This window comes from Asterias rubens, chromosome 4 (assembly GCF_902459465.1).
Source record: "Asterias rubens chromosome 4, eAstRub1.3, whole genome shotgun sequence".
In the NCBI taxonomy this organism is placed as follows: domain Eukaryota; kingdom Metazoa; phylum Echinodermata; class Asteroidea; order Forcipulatida; family Asteriidae; genus Asterias; species Asterias rubens.
This window is the reverse complement of record NC_047065.1, coordinates 13,009,877-13,028,182: the sequence shown is the minus strand read 5'-3', so window position 1 is coordinate 13,028,182 and position 18,306 is coordinate 13,009,877.

Genomic DNA, 18,306 nt, shown 5'->3' with positions numbered 1-18,306 from the left:
TGTTTCACAAAGAGATGAGAGTCTACTTTCTACACTCAAACTTAAGATAAAAAACATAAGTGTTATTTCCCGATGATGTTAAAAAGGTAACATTTCTTGGTAGCGATTTATAACATGGCAAATGAGTTTTAGTTGATCGAATTCTGGAACACAACACGGACAATGGCTGTAGCACAAGGGATCATGATTCGGCATCGCACGGTCCCTTCACATATCGTGGATGCCGTATTTTAAGGGGTACATTTCCTAATTCGCGGAAACTCGGTTTTCGCAACGCGTCGCATCAGCCAAGCTAGTCGGGGGTTGCGCGCCGATTTGCCCATCACTTCACGGCCTCCCCGTAGAGAAAAGTTGACTAGCAGTGGGCACCGCTCGTGAGCGGGAGTCGGCGTGCGATAAGGGTGGTTCGCGCACCAATCCGACCCTTATATATGAAACGTGTTTGAACACAAGTAATCAATCGCAACAAAACTGTAACAAATTATTAGTAATTTCAAAGTATTTTAGACGAATATATTCCCCCCCCATAAGTCTTATTATGGTGCTTCTTGCAATTTGTTAATGTTACATGACTGTCGATCAATAAGACTAAAATTTCTCTGGATACGGACACGTTTGGTAATTTTCAAAGACCAGTATTCTCACTTGGTGTATCCCAACATAATAATATGCATACAATAACAAACCTGTGAATTGGACTCAATTTGTTGGCCATCGAAGTTACCAGAAAATAGTGAAAGGAAACAAAAGGGTATGCTTTATGCCCGAGAAAGGCTCCAGGCCGAAAGTCTTTCTCAGATTCAAATTATGCAAGTGATCATTTACCGTTTTCTCAAAAACTATGTTACTTCAGAGGAATCGTTTCTCACGGTGTGTTACACCACCAACAGCTCTCCGTTCTATGTAAGCTTTTATGCTAAAACATTATTTGGAGTAACAACCAAACGTGTACAGTGTCTTTCAAACTTTAAAAAACGAGGAACAATCTGGTTAGGTTTGCACTAAGACCATGATCTAGCCCAATTATTTGAGTCGTGGAAGCTCTGTAAAGAACCTGTGCTTGGGAAACCTGACGTTTCGGTAATGATATTCTGATTGTCTTCAGGAGGATTTGTTTTTCCTTTTTTGCGATGTGAAACTATCGGTTTCGTACATCGTGAACGAGTAAACACAATTACTTTTAATAGGTAGTTGAAAGAGTTCAAGGTGTATCAATTGTAGGTGTGGTTTCTGTTTTAGAAATAAACTTTAAATACATTAGACACTATTGGTAATTGTCAAAGACCAGTCTTCTCACTCGGTGTATCTCAACATATGCATAACTCAACAAACCTGTGAAAAGTTGAGCTCAATTGGTCATCGAAGATAATAATGAAAGAAAAAAACAACCCTGTCACACGAAGTTGTGTGCTTTTAGATGCTTGATTTCGAGACCTCAAATTCCAAACTTGAGGTCTCGAAATCAAATCCGTGGAAAATTACTTCTTTCTCGTAAACTAAGTCACTTCAGAGGGAGCCGTTTATCACAGTGTTTTATACTATCAACCTCTCCCCATTACTCATTACCAAGTAAAGTTTTATGCTAATAATTATTTTGAGTAAATACCAATAGTGTTCACTGCCTTTAAAAACTTAGGTAAGTTTGTATAAATACAGCCATAATGCATTACCCTCTTGTTTTAACTCTTTCTTTACCTTAACTTCAAATATTCATTCGTATGATACTCGAAGTACTCGTAAGAAAAACCTTGATGTCAATTTCAACACAACATCTTTATTTAGAAATAGTCTTGTTCAACGTGGTACTACATATTGGAATAGTCTCAGTGATTCACTTAAAGCCATTGGACCCTTTCGGTAAACAGTGTTGCCCAAGGCCCACACTTTGTGTACCACAACTTCTCTATCAAATAACAAACCTGTGACAATTTAGGCTCAATCGGTCATCGGAGTCGGGAGAAAACAACGGAAAAACCCGCCCTTGTTTCCGCGCGTTTCGCCGTGTCATGACATGTGTTTAAAATAAATCCGTAATTCTCATTAACGAGAATTTATATTGTTTTGCTGTTTTCTCAAAAAGTAAAGCATTTCATGGAATAATATTTCAAGAGAAGTCTTTCACCATTGCCTTCTGTAAACCCTGTAAGTTATTTGTAAATCTGTGAACTTTTTTTTTTTTTTTTTTTTCTGAACCGAAAGGGTCCAATGGCTTTAAATCTGCACTTACTTTGTCAAAATTTGCAAAAAAATTAAAAGCAGTCCTTAATTCTTAGTTAATAATGAAAGGTTATGATATATTTTCCGGATGACGTTCGTTCTTTGTGCCCATACATGTACATGTTTTTTTTATGTAAGTCAGTGTTGTGATAGTTTGTTGGTGTGTTTGTTTGTTTTGTTCGTTTTTTGTCTGTTCGTAGGTACGGGAACAAAAGCCTTGCTTCACGCTATGCCTATATGTTGTCCTGTTTGTCATTATTTACTCAACTTCGGTGTAAATTGTTATTGTCCTTACTACATCATTCTGTGGTTTGCCATTATTTATTCATTATCATGTATACTCTAATGATGTACACAAATTAAGCTAGTATTATTTTGAGTAATTACCAATAGTGTCCACTGAGTTTAACAAATAGGAAAGACAGAATGAAGACCAGTACAAGTTTCACACAACCACACTGAAGCTGCTTCAGGAAGCTATGAAATGAAATTCTGGCGAACACCGAAACTCTAAACGTTGACACATTTGTTATTGTTTGTTTTTTAAACAAAATTGCGTATCGTGTTTCGACAATTCGGACACCAGTAACTTTACACACAGGAAATCGTTCATAATTATTGAATTATGACGATTGCTTCTCAACTACGTTATCTAAAGGCAATGAACGAAAAAGAAATCAGTAATAAAAACCACTTTTTAATGTGAAACGTGTGGGCCTTTTTTAAACTTAACATTGGGGATCGTAGCTCTAGCCTGGGCTCTGTGACGTATTTTGGAGCATAATAATAATAACAATATTGAGTTTTTATATTGCGCTTTTTCACTCCCTACGGGTGTCTCAAAGCGCTTCAAGATATTACCCCTGGTCACTGGGCCTTCATTCACTCCTTAAACCATCTCAGCTCCCTGGGGAGTATACAGCCTCGTGCAACAAATGCGCTACTCGGCTAAATCAATCACAAGAACCATCTCTGTCCTCACAGGTGCCCATTTTACCCCTGGGTGGAGAGAAGTAATAATAGTTAAGTGTCTTGCTCAGGGACACAAGTGTCACGACCGGGATTCGAACCCACACTCTGCTGAACAGAGCAATGTGTATTTCTTTTGTCACTGAGCTCAGAGTCGGGGCACAAGCCAGGTTTTCGGAACTGGCTCTCATTTTTCATAAACTTGACACAAGAACCACTTTGTCATTAAACTATACTGCTTTATGTGGGGAAAAAAAATTGTGTGCAAAGCTAAGCACCCTTAAAATATTGTACCATTAAGTGGTGTATGTCGATCCAGAACCAAGTGTGACGATACCAACACTAAATAATGAATTAAGAAAACATAATTAATTAACGTAAACTTGACAACACTATTGGATAAAGTTAACGAGAAACACAAATAAAATATATAAAAATGCAAGTACTTTTATTTTGTTCTTCTTCAAATACAATGCTTTTTTTCTTCATTCAAATTTGTTTGAAAGTTGTTATGTCATTATTATTTATTTCATTTTTGATTTATGGTTTTTGTTTTATTAACAAGTGAAAGTTGACCAAGCAGCGTTGTTTAAACTTTATGACGTCTTGTCGTCAATTAAAACATTTTATACTAACGATACCTTTATGCAATTAAGTTGAGTATCAACAAAGAAACTGAGCATTTTAGAGAAACCTGTCCGAAGGTAGTTTTATTTTGTTTTCCAGGGGAAAAGCCCTGAATGTGGCATTGAAATAAATACAACAAATTAAGTTTCATGTAAATACTGTCCGAAGGTAGTTTTATTTTGTTTTCCAGGGGAAAAGCCCTGAATGTGGCATTGAAATAAATACAACAAATTAAGTTTCATGTAAATACAACCAGGTGAAGTTTTAAAGGGAAAGTGCACAAAGCGTATTGAAGAGGGAATTTCGTACCATCCTCATATTTTCAATAAGGACACAACCCAACCAACCTGCGAAAATTTCACAAAACTAGATGGTCAAGTTTGTTGCGAAAATACAAAAACATGTTTTTATCATAGCATGTGTGCACGTTAATATCGGGCTTATTTCAATTGTTGATTTCAAAGCAACCGTGTTCGATTTTTGCACTTTTTCGCTATTTTTATAAACTTTTACTAGTCAGAGACTTTTCAAATTGAAACTGATTTTGTTTTGTTTTGATTAATTTGTGTTTTCTTCTCCCTTCGCCCTTAGAAGTCCTTTATTTTGTCATAAATAAAACACGATATAGGTTTCATGTAAATAAACTAGGGGAAATGTTAACAATGTATTGTGGGAACATTTTCTTTGGAACAAAGTTCAGTCGGTCATTGGGTCAATCAGAGACACGTGTTTTGCCCTTAAATGCATTATTTGTGATTAATTAAATATTTTTTACAGTTCGACTTAAAGCCATTGGATACTTTCGGTAAAAATTGTTGTCCAAGGCTCACACTTCGTGTACCACAACTTAAATATAAATAACAAACCTGTGAAAATTTAGGCTCAATCGGTCATCGGAGTCGGGAGAAAATACCGGGAAAACCCACCCTTGTTTCCGCACGTTTCGCCGTGTCATGACATGTGTTTAACATAAATCCGTAATTATCACTATCGAGAATTGATATTGTTTTAATGTTTTCTCAAAAAGTAAAGCATTTCATGGAATAATATTTCAAGATAAGTCTTTCACCAATACCTTCTGTAAACCCTGTAAATTATTTGTAAATCTGTAAACTTGTATTTTTGTTCTGTACCGAAAGTGTAGGCCTATTATGGCTTTTATTGATAATTACTCAAAATAATCTATAGCATAAAAACTTACTTGGTAACGAGTAATGGAGGGTAGTATAAAACATTGTGAGAAACTGCTCCATCTGAAGTGAGCGTATAGTTCTTGAGAAAGAGGTAATTTCGCACACAATTATATTAGTTACATTATTTTATTTGGCATCTGAAAGCTCGCAAATTTGGGCAGGAGACGTGTTTTTCATTGTTCTTGTGCAACTTCAATAACCAATTGGGTAAAACTTTTCTCAAAGTTAATGCATAGTTATGATAGGTAACACCAAGTGAGAAAACTGTGTTTTTTTGGGTTTTTTTTTTAAACGATATTATTGTTTGTGATATCCTTTGAGCACTCTGCAAAAAAACACTATGTTAAAACCGTGTCACATACACACTCCAAAAGCAAAATGATCACATGTGAATCAACATCACTTTGTATTTAAAGTTGTGCATTCCTGAAATAGACAGACATAGCGATAGAGCGTTGCCACGACTATAAGGTTTTACCAAAATGACAAGAAAAACGTCCCAAGAACAAAACTTGTTTAAAATATTATGTGTTTGTCAAAAAAAAAATCGAATACAACAAAATAATACAAAGCTAATAATGGTGGATGGTGTAAAATGCCTAGATACATGGTGAGGCGGTCTCATAGTCTGCTACCGCAGGTGAGGGTTTCATAAACTCATCCACATTATACAATGGACGTCCAAGGTTCCGTCATTGTTTATTTGTACGCCTGCTCTCAAGTCACAAAGAGAAAACTAAGTTTGTGGTGTTGTTGTTGTTGTTGTTGTTGTTGTGTTTTTTTCCAGGTGATGTTAGCTCTGTGGTGTTCTGATAGTATCTGTCTACTCAATGATTAAGTGTAAAATCAGACCACTGTGTCGTTCTAGTTTTGTTCATTTCAGTGTGTGTAACCATGGTTTTTCCTCTGTGGTGTAACGAGTGTTTATTTTATGTTTACTCCATACATTAAAATGTTTGGTAAACTTTTTGTAAATTGTCAAAGACCAGTATATCCATTTGGTGTATCCCAACGTGTGCATAGAATAGCCAAATTAATGTCAACACTTATGCTCGGCTTGTCGTCCAAGTTACAAAGAAAATATGGAAAGAAACAAACACCGTTTGTGTTTAGATTGTTCTTTTAAATTCCTTTGTGAGAAAGGCTTCATGTCTGAAGTCTTTCTCCAGATTCAATAGGGTATCAGAAATAGAGTTTGATATGATAGAAGTTGACACTGTTTCAGAAATTTGACTAGATTCTTTGTTGTCAACTATTGCTACAACTTTTTGAATTTGAGTCTCGTCTCTTTATTTTTTTTTTGCTCCTGTCATACACGGGCGAGCTCTTGTAATCTCGGTAATCGTTTGACTAGATTCTTTGTTGTCATCTTTTGCCACAACTTTCTGAATTTGGAGTCTCGTTATTTTTGCTCCTTGTCATAAACGGCCCAGTTCTTGTAATCGGATACTCCTGCAGGTTTTGAGATGTAGTCAACTCATCTTGTGTCATATCGTCGCCCCTACTCAATCTACCCCAATCGTAAATTAACTCAAAATGTTCAAAACCTTGACACGTACCGGTGCCGTGTAGGCCGGAGACAGTGTTTTCTTTTAATTAATAGTAGTCCCCGCGTCAGAAGACACCCCCTCTCTTCCCCCATCGCCAATCCACGGTAGATATGTCTGCAATGAACACCAAATTTGGTAAAATTTCGTTGTTTTTGTAAGAAGAAAGCAATCTTCCGCGGAGGCGAAGATGAGCGCATCGATCAGAAGTATCAGCCGGGGCTGGAGTGATCTGGCAACGGGCGAAGGGGAGAGGGGGTCGGGCGCCTAATTCCTGTACTCCGGGTTCAAATATACCGTAGCCTTTCTAACATAAATCAACGCGTGGGTAGCCGCCCCGCGTAGCCAATTAGACGCTGCGAGCTATGGAGCCGATATGTCACTCGTGAATCATCACCATCAGGCAAGAAAAAAATGGAACTCAAAGATATTTTGAAGAAATGAAGAAGAAAAAAAAACATGCATTCTGAGACGGACTGCCGCTGTGTGAGTTGTGTCTTTGTGATTACGGCAGCATTCGGTAATTAAAGAAACCGCAACTTTGAAAGAGCTTTCAAGGAAAACGAGAGCTTTCCTCTGTAATTAGAATTCAACTAAATCATACAAGTTGCAGGCACTGAACAATAAACGAGATAACACTCTAAAGATTTGTCCCATTTGGGACATAAGCATTTTAATACTAATATACATAGGCTAATATTGATAAGACTGATGTATCGCTTTATCGCACGATGAGGGTGACTCAAAACTATATTGTTTCCCCCTTAAATGTATGCACCATCTAATAGTTTACAGGATGCTGTATCTGTAGCTAAACAATACCAGAAAACACTGGGCTAAACCGAACTAAGTGTGGTTCACTTACGTGAAATCAGCACACGGGACCAACGGCTTTACGTGCCATCTGCAGGTCGAATCAATATATTGTACAGTGTAATGCCTAACGACACTCGTACCATAACCGGAACTGGAACCCACACTTAGTCGCAGCACGCCACATTTTTAAAACGCGCCATTTATTTCGAAACGCCTTTGAACTCAAATTGTTTTGTTGTTGTATATTCATAAATCCTTGCTCTATGATTCATACTAGTCTAAGTCACTTCTTTGCCAACAGACAAAGGGAAACAACCACATCAAAAAATTGCCTCGTTGCAGATAATTCAAATAAAACAAGCAAAGAACATTCAACGTAAATTCGTTATCATAAAGTTTGAACTGATAACCAAATGCTGTAAACGATGTCAAAGTACATCATATTTCTTCTCACATACATAATCTGATCTAAAATAAAGTGTTTTCATACTCATGCACATAAAGTATAAATTATGATGTCAAGCATCTATTAACAGTCCTATTGGAATTTTACACCTCTCCGTATTTTTGCGGGTTATTGTTTCTCAAAACGAACTCTTTGAGTTATACCCCGATCACCTGGAGGAAAAATAATTGTGTTTGTCAGAAGTTCCATCTACCCTATACTCATGCTATCCTAGTTAATTGAATTAAAATGCTTTCTGTCTCGGGGTTTGTTGTATAACAAAGATATCCCGTTTCCCGTAGTACGGCCATCGGGGGTTGTCAGCGAGTGCCTGCCTCACACGCCCCCCGTAAACATAGCGGGCGAGAGGTTATCAGTTCGCGGGGGCTGTGTTGCAATTGGGGGGCGCTGGATGCTCGCTGCGCGGCTGCCACGCCACGGAGAAAATTTAGTATTTTTGTTTTTACTTGAAAGTTATGATGTATAGCTGCACTGTGACGTATAGCAGGGGGCTTTAAAAACAAATGTAGTTTGTGATTGAAGTTGCCTTGAGGCATGTACACGTATGTATGTGTCATCTTTCAGATTGCCCAATATCGTATTGTTTTGCTGTTTTTATTTACGCAACTCCGTCTTTTAAAATACTTGTTTCAGATGGTGAACAAAATGTGTCTTGTTGATAAGGCTGGCATTATGCCATTGTTTAATCAAATTAATATAACAAATAAAATAATGAATTTAAGAACAAAATTATTTTTCGAAATCTGTGTGAAGCAAGTGGATCATGTACATTCACGTGAGTATGGCATATCCACGTAGATATTATTGTATGTATTGTATAAATGTACTATTTTGTTTAATCTAAAAGCCACCAACTTTGAAATCACAGTAACACACGAATATTCCCCCCTGATCGCCATTTATTGTGTTAAATTTATCAGCCTTTCAAAAATTCGTTTAAACCAATCTTCTGCGTTTTTTGTATTCGGACCTCGTAAATCTCAACATTCCGACCAAAAAGTGCCATTTAAGCATTGTATGACTTTAAGGACCAATAACTGCCCTCAACGGAATGTCACGTGCCGTAATGGACCAATCACTGGAAGGAATGACACGTGACCGGTTTCTGTAAAAGCATCTGGCCATAGACGCATCTTGCCCTTTTCGAAACCCAGGCTTCGGGCTTTCAGGTTCTGAGGTATATAGGCTTCGTATCCATTTAGCTCATGTGCCGAAAACAGACATTTCCCAAACACTGACGAAGAACTGCAATCGTGTAGATTTCAACAATGATCTAGGTATCACAAAGTTTCCATAAACCGCACATTACCTGTGCAGAATGAGGTTAAAGTAAACGCACAATCGGGGTTCACTTTTTGTTTAAAGGGAGGCTATAACATTTGATAGTAACTCCAAAAACTGATGAAGATAACAACAGTAAGAGCACTTGAAAGCTGTTGATATTATAGTAGAAAATACACTTGTGTAAACAGTAGGTGATGTACATTAGTTTTAGAGAAAGAGGTAATTTTTTTCACTGACCTGTTTGAACTGAATTTGAAAGCACCAGTTCTTTGCAACATGGGTGTTTTTTATTTGTTTTCTTTCATTATTTGTTTGCAACTTCGATGACCAGTTGAGCCAAACATTTACCAGGTTAGCTATGTTATGCATTTGTTGGGATACACATAGTGGGGATACTGGTTTTTAAATACCCTTCCTTTAACCGAATCATTGAATTTTCTTGCAATTGGCAATATTTCAGATCGTTATCTTTTCTCTTGAGACAATCGATTTTTATCAAATCATGCCAAGCATTCCGATTAAAAGCATTCTTTCTTTCTTTATTTATTTGTTTCATTTGTTTCATTTGTCATTTTAATTAAACTACTCCAGGGGTCAATTTCACAAAGAGTTAGGACTCGTTTTATCTCGAGTTAGGACGAGTAACTCGTCCTAACTTAGAATTAATCTTAAGGGCTGCATGCTACAGTGCAGTGTTGGGACTCGTCCTAAGTCCTAAGATTAGTCCTAAGGTAGGAAGAGTTTGGTGAAATCGACGGCTGGCCATAAAAGGTTGTTCGATGAGACATGATCGGACAACAAGGGATTGCCCAAGGACTCGATATTAAATTTGGTGAGCATTTACACATTCACAGAACAACAACAACCCTTGCATTTAGTATCTCAGTGTCGATGTCTTAAAAATAAATCATTCAGTGGAAGTTGGCAGAGTACACTTTGACAGTTGCAACAAAGAAGTATGTTGACGACCTCAAACTATGTTTTTAGAAGAGTCAAACGAATCGCAAAATAATGTGTTTTCGTTCATCCTCTGAATGAAACGATCTAAAATGAATAGAATAATGTTAAACATAATTTGAGCTCAATTGGTCGTCAAAGTTGCGAGATTATAATAATGAACGAAAAAAACACATTATCACACGAAGTTGTGTGCTTTCAGATGCTTTATCTCGAGACCTCAAAATCTAATTAAAAAGTCTCGAAAACAAATTCGTGGAAAATTACTTCTTTCCCGAAAACTCCGTTACCTTAGAGATCAACAGCTCTCCATTTATAACTCGTAATAGTACGTAGGGTTTTATGCAAACAAATATTATGGGTAATAACCAATAATGTCAACTGCCTTTAATTTAGGTTGTAACTGTGTTCATAAGTTTTAAGATACAGTTTTCTCGAATAACTATATTGTCACTTTTGGAGGGAAATGTTTTACAGCAAAGAAATCGTTTACTTATAAAATTCGTGGGCGTTCGTTTCGCCTTTCTTCCTTTCTCGAATTAATACTACTGCGAAATAAACAAATAAAATAGCATAACTTTAAATGATACTTGCATCGGTTGGTTGTAATATCATTACTCTATGGTTGCATGATTTGTCGAAAACAAGAGGTGGAAATGAATGTACTTAAGAAAAAGAAGGGAAACGAATACGTATTTTACTTCTACCTTCATGGTTTTACGCAGACGGATTGTAATGGTGCACCACGATGGTGGCTCGCAAATTGCACCACTAAATTTTATGGAGTAAAACAACAACATCGGACCAATGGACCGTACCCCCCCCCCCCCCCCCCCCCCCCTCTGTCTTGCTGCTGGAACATACGACTGGGGCGAACTCCTCGGCATCAAAGACACTTAACCGACTACCTCGGTCATTTATCATCTTCGCTGTTTTTTTTTAGAGTGCTCCTGACGGGTGAAAAACACCCTTTTCACCGGTCGGTATTGCATGCTTGCGCGGCCGGTGGCCGGCTCACAAACCCCCCGTAAAGGTGGTGTCACATTGAGCGCTCAATGTTTCATTCGTTCTTTAGTTGTTGCTGTTGTTGATGTTGTTGTAGTTCACGAATAAACCATGTTGGTTACTTTTGGGCATAGCATTTTATTAAAGACACTGGACACCTTTGGTAATACTCAACATATGCACAAAATAACAGACCTGTGAAAAATTGAACTTGATTGGTCGTCGGAGTTGCGAGATAATAACGAAAGAAAATAAAAAACACCCTTGTCACACGAAGTTGTGTGCTTTCAGATGCTTGAATTCGGGACCTCAAATTCTAAATCTGAGGTCTCGAAATCAGATTCGTATAAAAATACTTCTTTTTCGAATTACGTTACTTCAGAGGGAACCGTTTCTTTCAATGTTGTATATACTATCAACAGCTCTCCAGTATTTGTTACCAAGTACGTTTTTACGCTAACGTTTATTTTGAGTATTTACCAATATTGTCCATTTACCAACGATTTGGTGTAGAATCTAGCAATGACTGTACTTCACATGGTAGAGTGTAGTTTTGTGAAGAATAATTTGTGGTATTACAAATAAAAAAAGTGGATGTAATCAGATACATAGGCCTACTATTTTTTTTAAGGAGACAAATAAGTCAAATAATAACAAACAAGAATAACACTATCTGTCTTTGCCGAAACATTTAATTTTTTACATTTGCTGTTGTTATTATTACCCCCATTTGGTTGTTGTCCGACAAACCTCTGACAACTATTCCGCCCAAATGCTCCACCCATAATTGCCGACATCTGACGTAGTGGTTTACGTCAGACAAAATGGCGCGTATTATAGACGTCATACATGGAGGAACCAGGAATGCACACGAGTGTCAAGGAAGTACTTATTCTGAAATAACTCTTAATCGAATGTCTAAACAATCCACCAAAGCTATAAACTACATTTTTACATTATTCAGAACAAGATGCAATCATTATATTTGTTAAATACAGATGTCCTTGCTTAAAGCCATTATACACTCTCGGAACAGAAAACAAAATAAAAGTTCCCAGATTTACAAATAACTTACAGGGTTTGCAGAAGGTAATGGTAAAAGACTTCTCTTGAAATATTATTCCATGAAATGCTTTACCTTTTGAGAAAAAGTTAAAACAATTATCAATTCTCGACAGCAAAAACTACGGATTTATAGTAAACACGTCATGTCATGACACTGCGAAACGTGCGGAAACAAGGGTGGGTTTACCCGTTATTTTTTCCCGACTCCGATGGCCGATTGAGCCTAAATTTTCACAAGTTTGTTATTTTATATATAAGTTATGTTACACGAAGTGTGGGCTTTTGGACAATACTGTTTACCGAAAGTGTCCAATGGCTTTAATAACTAAACAATAAACACGAAAGAAATAATAAAATACCACACCCTTGAATATTTGATTTAAAACAATCAAGTATTATACATGATTTGTAAGGATGTTTTTAGTCTGAAAGCTTATACTGATAAAAGCATATATTTTTTTGACAAAATTGTATGTGAAAATCGAAATAAATATATATTTTGTTAACGTAATAAGCTGGTTACGGTTTTTACAGTATTGTCTCCTGACTCACGAAACAAATCAAGCCCAAATTTTCTACAGGTTTGTAATTTTTTTGGTGTGTTTGATTACACGAAACATGATCACTTTCTCTGACTAATGTTGTAGACCACCCTATCTTTCCTGAATGATTATAAGGGTGTTATTGTTATTATTTCCTAATTATTGTTAGAATAAATATTTGTGCCTTCAATTCAATTCCATTCAATGCACATTGAATGTTCACGTTGACAGTGACAGTTAAACGTAAAGGTGAAACAAGAAACAATGAGTATGATTATGAAAATATGGATGTCACGTTATTCAACAATAAATTATATAGAAATGTCAAAGATGATATCAAGTGTTCTTGTTAAAATGCTAGCCATTATGCATGGACAAAGGTGCAGCATACTGCTTAGAGTTTGGGCGGAATCCATTGCCAACTAGACTTGACCTATTGACCTCTGTCCATCAACAACCCCCTAAAGCCAAAACGAACACAACAAAAAACATGTTTTCTCTTCGTAGTTCTTATTTTCCTCATTTTCCCTCTCCGTACCAGTATTTTGTTGTTCATACAACAAGTATACAGACGCCAATTAGGATACCGAGACGAGCAATTCAGGCAAACTTGCAGCTTGTGTGGGCCGTGTGCCATCACAACCCCCTCTCTCGCGGTCTTTTGATTTAGTATGGTGACAACAGGCGATAGATCGTATACACATTACAGAAGCATACACCCCGGTCAAGAAAGGGGAGAAGAAACAGAAAGAACATGACATTGGAACCGACTTCTTAAAGGCACTGCCGTCGCTTTCACAAAACTCTTCCTAACTTAAGAGTAATCTTATGACTTAGGACGAGTCCCAACGCTGCACTGTAGCATGCAGACCTTAAGATTAATCCTAAGTTAGGACGAGTTACTCGTCCTAACTCGAGATAAGGCGAGTCCTAACTCTTTGTGAAATCGACGGCTGGACACTCGTGGTAATTACTCAAAATAATTGTTAGCACAATCATGGGGGTAGAATGGCACAAGTTACTTGGTAACGAGCATTTGAGAGCTATGGATAGTATAAAACATTGTGAGAAACGGCTCACGGAAACGTATAGTTTTTTAAGAAAGGGGTAATTTCTCACTCAAAAAAATACTTCAGGCATGAAGCCTTTTATTAGGCAGATGAAAGCACACACATTTTTGGAACATGTGTGTTTATTCCTTCAATATTCTTATGCAACTTCGATGACAAATTGAGTCCAAATGTTCACAGAGTTGTTATTTTGTGCATATTATGTTGGGGCACATCAAGTGAGAATATTGGTCTATATTACCAAAGGCGTCCATTGCCTTTAAAGGAGGATAGTGATAGATACGGAGTCAGGAAACGTTTATGTGGTGTTGGACTGCGACGCCAGCGTCTTGATTTCACCAGCGTCTGCCCGGATGGAGGCTGGGCGAGGGTATCCTCTGTCCACGGTAAGGTTGCATTTTTCGTCACATCAACGTCAGCAATGAAACGCACCATCGCCCAAGTGTGATGGCAGTGGCAGGCGATGCCGTGCAAAGCGTCGCCAGCGAACCTAACTTGAACCCCAAGCTCTCGCCATCTGGGACCTCCACGGTCTTTGTGTCAATCATCTTCCATGCCCCGCAGGGGACAATCTGCTTCTCTCTCCCCACCGGCGGGGAAGGTGGAGCTGGCGGCTAAGCTGTCCGCAACTTGTCAGTCTACGATGGTCGACGAAACCCCAGACCCTGTCTCGCCGGAAAACTCTCAGATCGTCTGAAATCTACGTTGGCCACCACACGCCAATCACGTGATCCAAGTGGCCAAACCTACCTTACTGTAGGCTGTTATGTTTTATGTACATCAACATTGCCACTGTCGTAGTGATTTTCAATGGGGAATTTCGTTTTCTCTAAACCGATTAAAAAAATCGAATCCAGAATTTGTGTTGAGGATGAATCCTACACCACGGAAACAAAAAACTGTTTCCCGTAGCTATACAGTCTTCTACTGTTTCATATTCCTGCTACCTCCATACTTGAAGCTACAGTGTTTTTATCGCATACCTTGATGCGTTACCCCTAATGGCGTTTTTTTTTGTCATCCCCCATAAGGCAACTTTTTTATCCTTATCAAATCACGCTATTAAAGATAGAGTATCAAAACTCGACACCATAGTTTCGCCTTGAGCGTGAAACGCGGTCGGAGGGCCGGGAGGGTTGACGGGTCCAGCCCCCTAGAAAGGCGCTGTCAAAAGCCACTTAATACTCCAAGTCAGTTGTTGTTGTGCAAATTGCTTCCAATGTCATACTCCTTAATAACGGTATAAGTACCTCCATGTCACTTTAACCCAATGCATCAGAGGAAACTTAACCCCAAAAATGAAAGAGGAAAATATTATTTGTACGTGTCAGTTGTCCTACAAATGCCCTTTTGGATTCTATCAAGCTCCCTTTTTCTTCCGACTGTTGTTGTGGTTGGGACATGTTGTTGTTGTTGTTGTTGTTGTTGTTGTTGTTGTTGTTGTTGTTGTTGTTGTTGTTGTTGTTGTTGTTGTTGTTGTTGTTGTTGTTGTTGTTGTTGTTGTTGTTGTTGTTGTTGTTGTTGTTGTTGTTGTTGTTGTTGTTGTTGTTGTTGTTGTTGTTGTGGATGTTGTTGTTGGTTGTGTTTATTCTTTATACGAAGGTTCGGGATGTTCTGGTTCTGGTTCTGGTTCTGGTGAATTACTGCACAATCTCTTCATATCGGGATGTACACGTGCAGGTGACTGAGCAGCAATGATGGAGTGAGCCCCCCTCTTAAAAATACTAATAGTTGGTGCGTCGCGAATATCCTGTGGTAGTTTGTTCCATTCTGCTAATTAAAGGATCTTGGAGAATTTGTAACAGTCTTTGTTTGCAGGAGGCTTGATGAGGGCAGTTGCAGCCTGTTGTCTAGTTACTAACTATAGTGTTGAATGCTTTACCCCATACCCCATGTTCCACAAGTCTAACAATTCAATGTGTGTGCCGTCATCATGGGGCCGTGCAAATCAAAAAAACAGATGCCACCCACTCCCAGCGTTCCCTCTGTGTTTATTTCATATCTGCCCACTGTCTATGCAGCATCATTTATGTTGTGTTTATTTTGTGTTTATTGTATATGCAACTCTTTTACCAGTGTAACATCATCACTACATTGTGTAATCATCATCCCCACCCTAAAGATCTCCTCTCCGTTGATTCCCCAGTTATTTCCTATTTCTCATGACGACGACTATGAGCAGGCTAGTCGAAACGTTGAGACCAATAAGAACAGTGTCTCCGCAGAAGTAGGCACTTTTTTTTTTACTTACAGTTAATTACGATCGTTTAAGCTAAAGTAGTCGTTCCTGCCTATTTTCTATACCATCCGCCCAGGTAATATTTAATTAGCAGGAAAACAGAACTGAGAAGTCTCCCGAAAACTCGGACAATCTACGCCGCGGTAGTAGAATAAAGAAAGACGGTTCTCTAAGAACAAACTCTACCTGGCAAGTAGATACACACATGGTGTTAACGCAAACCAAATATATATTGATACCTCACCATGCAATGCATCAACTCCGATATTCTTAATTATTATCACTGGGACATACTGTCCATTGTTTGTGCATGGAGGTTCCTTATACGGTCGATGCGACTCCTTAGTTTTGGCATGGGGTTCTTTCTCCATGGTTTTGGGTAGTTCGCGCCATACCAAAATCACGGGCCTGCGTCCGCACAGCGTATGATACTTCGCCACGCCTAAATTATTCTCATCATCATTCAACCGTTCCAACTTGATGATTTTACTTCTAGATCTTGCATATAGCACGTTTAATTCTTTCAGATTTCGTGTATTACTTCTGATAGTTGGTCCAAAGCCCCTTGGTGGGTGTAGACCTAATAATTAAGGGGACGATATATTGTCAGGCGTTCGTTCCTTCTATAAAAGCCTTACTATCTGGGCCTTACTTTATCACTGGGGACATTGAAGTCGGGGAAAAACCAGTGGAAGGATTTGGACTCTTGAATCGGTTGGCAGCGGAAGGGAAGTGTGTCACACTTGGGGAAGCTTCTCTTGTCTGTGATGGAACCCTTTTTAGGGTAATCATACCGTAATGGTTGCAAACTTCCTGAGTAGTTATTTAATGACTTCTGGTGTAATGTCATTTTAAACTAGGCCAACAGATGCTTAGCTATCTACAAGTTAAAATGAAGAAAACATACTTTTGGGGTCATACTTTACTGTTTAAGATTACGTCCTCTCGCTTTGTATGGTGATGATGATGTCGTACGCTATGTAGATCTCGTTTTGAAGTCCGTAATCCAGTTTACGGCTGGGTCCTCAGCCAGGTGAAGGGCTTTTATGCCACCATCAAGGTGAGAGAGTGTGCAGTCATCTATCATGTGGCGCATCGTCTGTGGTTCTCCACAATCACAAAGCGGAGATGCTTTGTATGGTGAAACTGTTGATGCGAATTGAACGAGCTAATTGTATTCAGTTTTCAAAGGAAACAAACAAAACAATGTTGTTTTGATGAAGAGTAAACTAGTTAACCACCCCAACTCATTAGAGATATTCATTACATGGTGTTACCGCAAACCTTTCTATATAGTTCATTATTTGAAACATTATTTCGTAAAGTTTGGAATGTGAAACTATAGGTGATGTTTAGGCTTTGCGTGCAAGATATTTTGAATAACATATTTGTCTACATGACGGAGTAGGCTATATGCAAATTATGTGAAAGTATAATGTTAATATTAGGAATATTATAACACAGCATTAGTTGTGAGGTGCACGTTCTCTGTATAATATTCAAAGGCGTCGGTCCAGGTCAATCAGAAAGTATATCGGATGTGTTCAAATGACAATCTGAAAGATGTGTCTCAAGAGAGTTTTTGGGAGTGAGAAATGTCATGTGTATCTCCGAGACTCTTAGACAGAGAGTTCCGGATGCGGGGGCAATCTAAGAGATGGCACTATCACCAATAAGCGGCAAGGCGAGTCCAGGTACAAACAGCATTATGTCCCTAACTACTCTTGCGCACACCCTTGAAAGGCAGTGGACACTATTGGTAATTACTCAAAATAATTATTTGCACAAAACCTTATTTGGTAACGAGTAATGGGGAGCTTTTTATAGACTAAGTATTAAACACAGTGAGAAATGACTCCCTCTGAAGTAACATAGTTTTTGAGAAAGAAGTAATTTTCTACGAACTTGATTTCGAGGCCTCAGAATTAGATGTTGATGTCTCTAAATCAAGCATCTGAAAGCACACACCTTTGTGTGACAAGGGTGCTTTTTTTTTTCATTATTATCTCGCAACCTCGAAACCTCAAATGTTCACAGGTTTGTTATTTTGTTGAGCTATACACCAAGTGAGAAAACTGGTATTTGACAATTACCATAGTGTCCACTGTATTTATACACAACATTCTACTCAAAAATAACGATTAAGAATTCCCACTGTGATTGCGCTCTGTGCATTAAACGGTCAAAGTCGCCCAAATAGCGTCCAAATGGGACCGAAGATGTGCAGTCTCCAAAAAGACTTATCCCAAACCTACCAGTCTTTACAAATCGTTTGAAATTTGTGCTCCCCCATTAAGACCTTGTTGTTG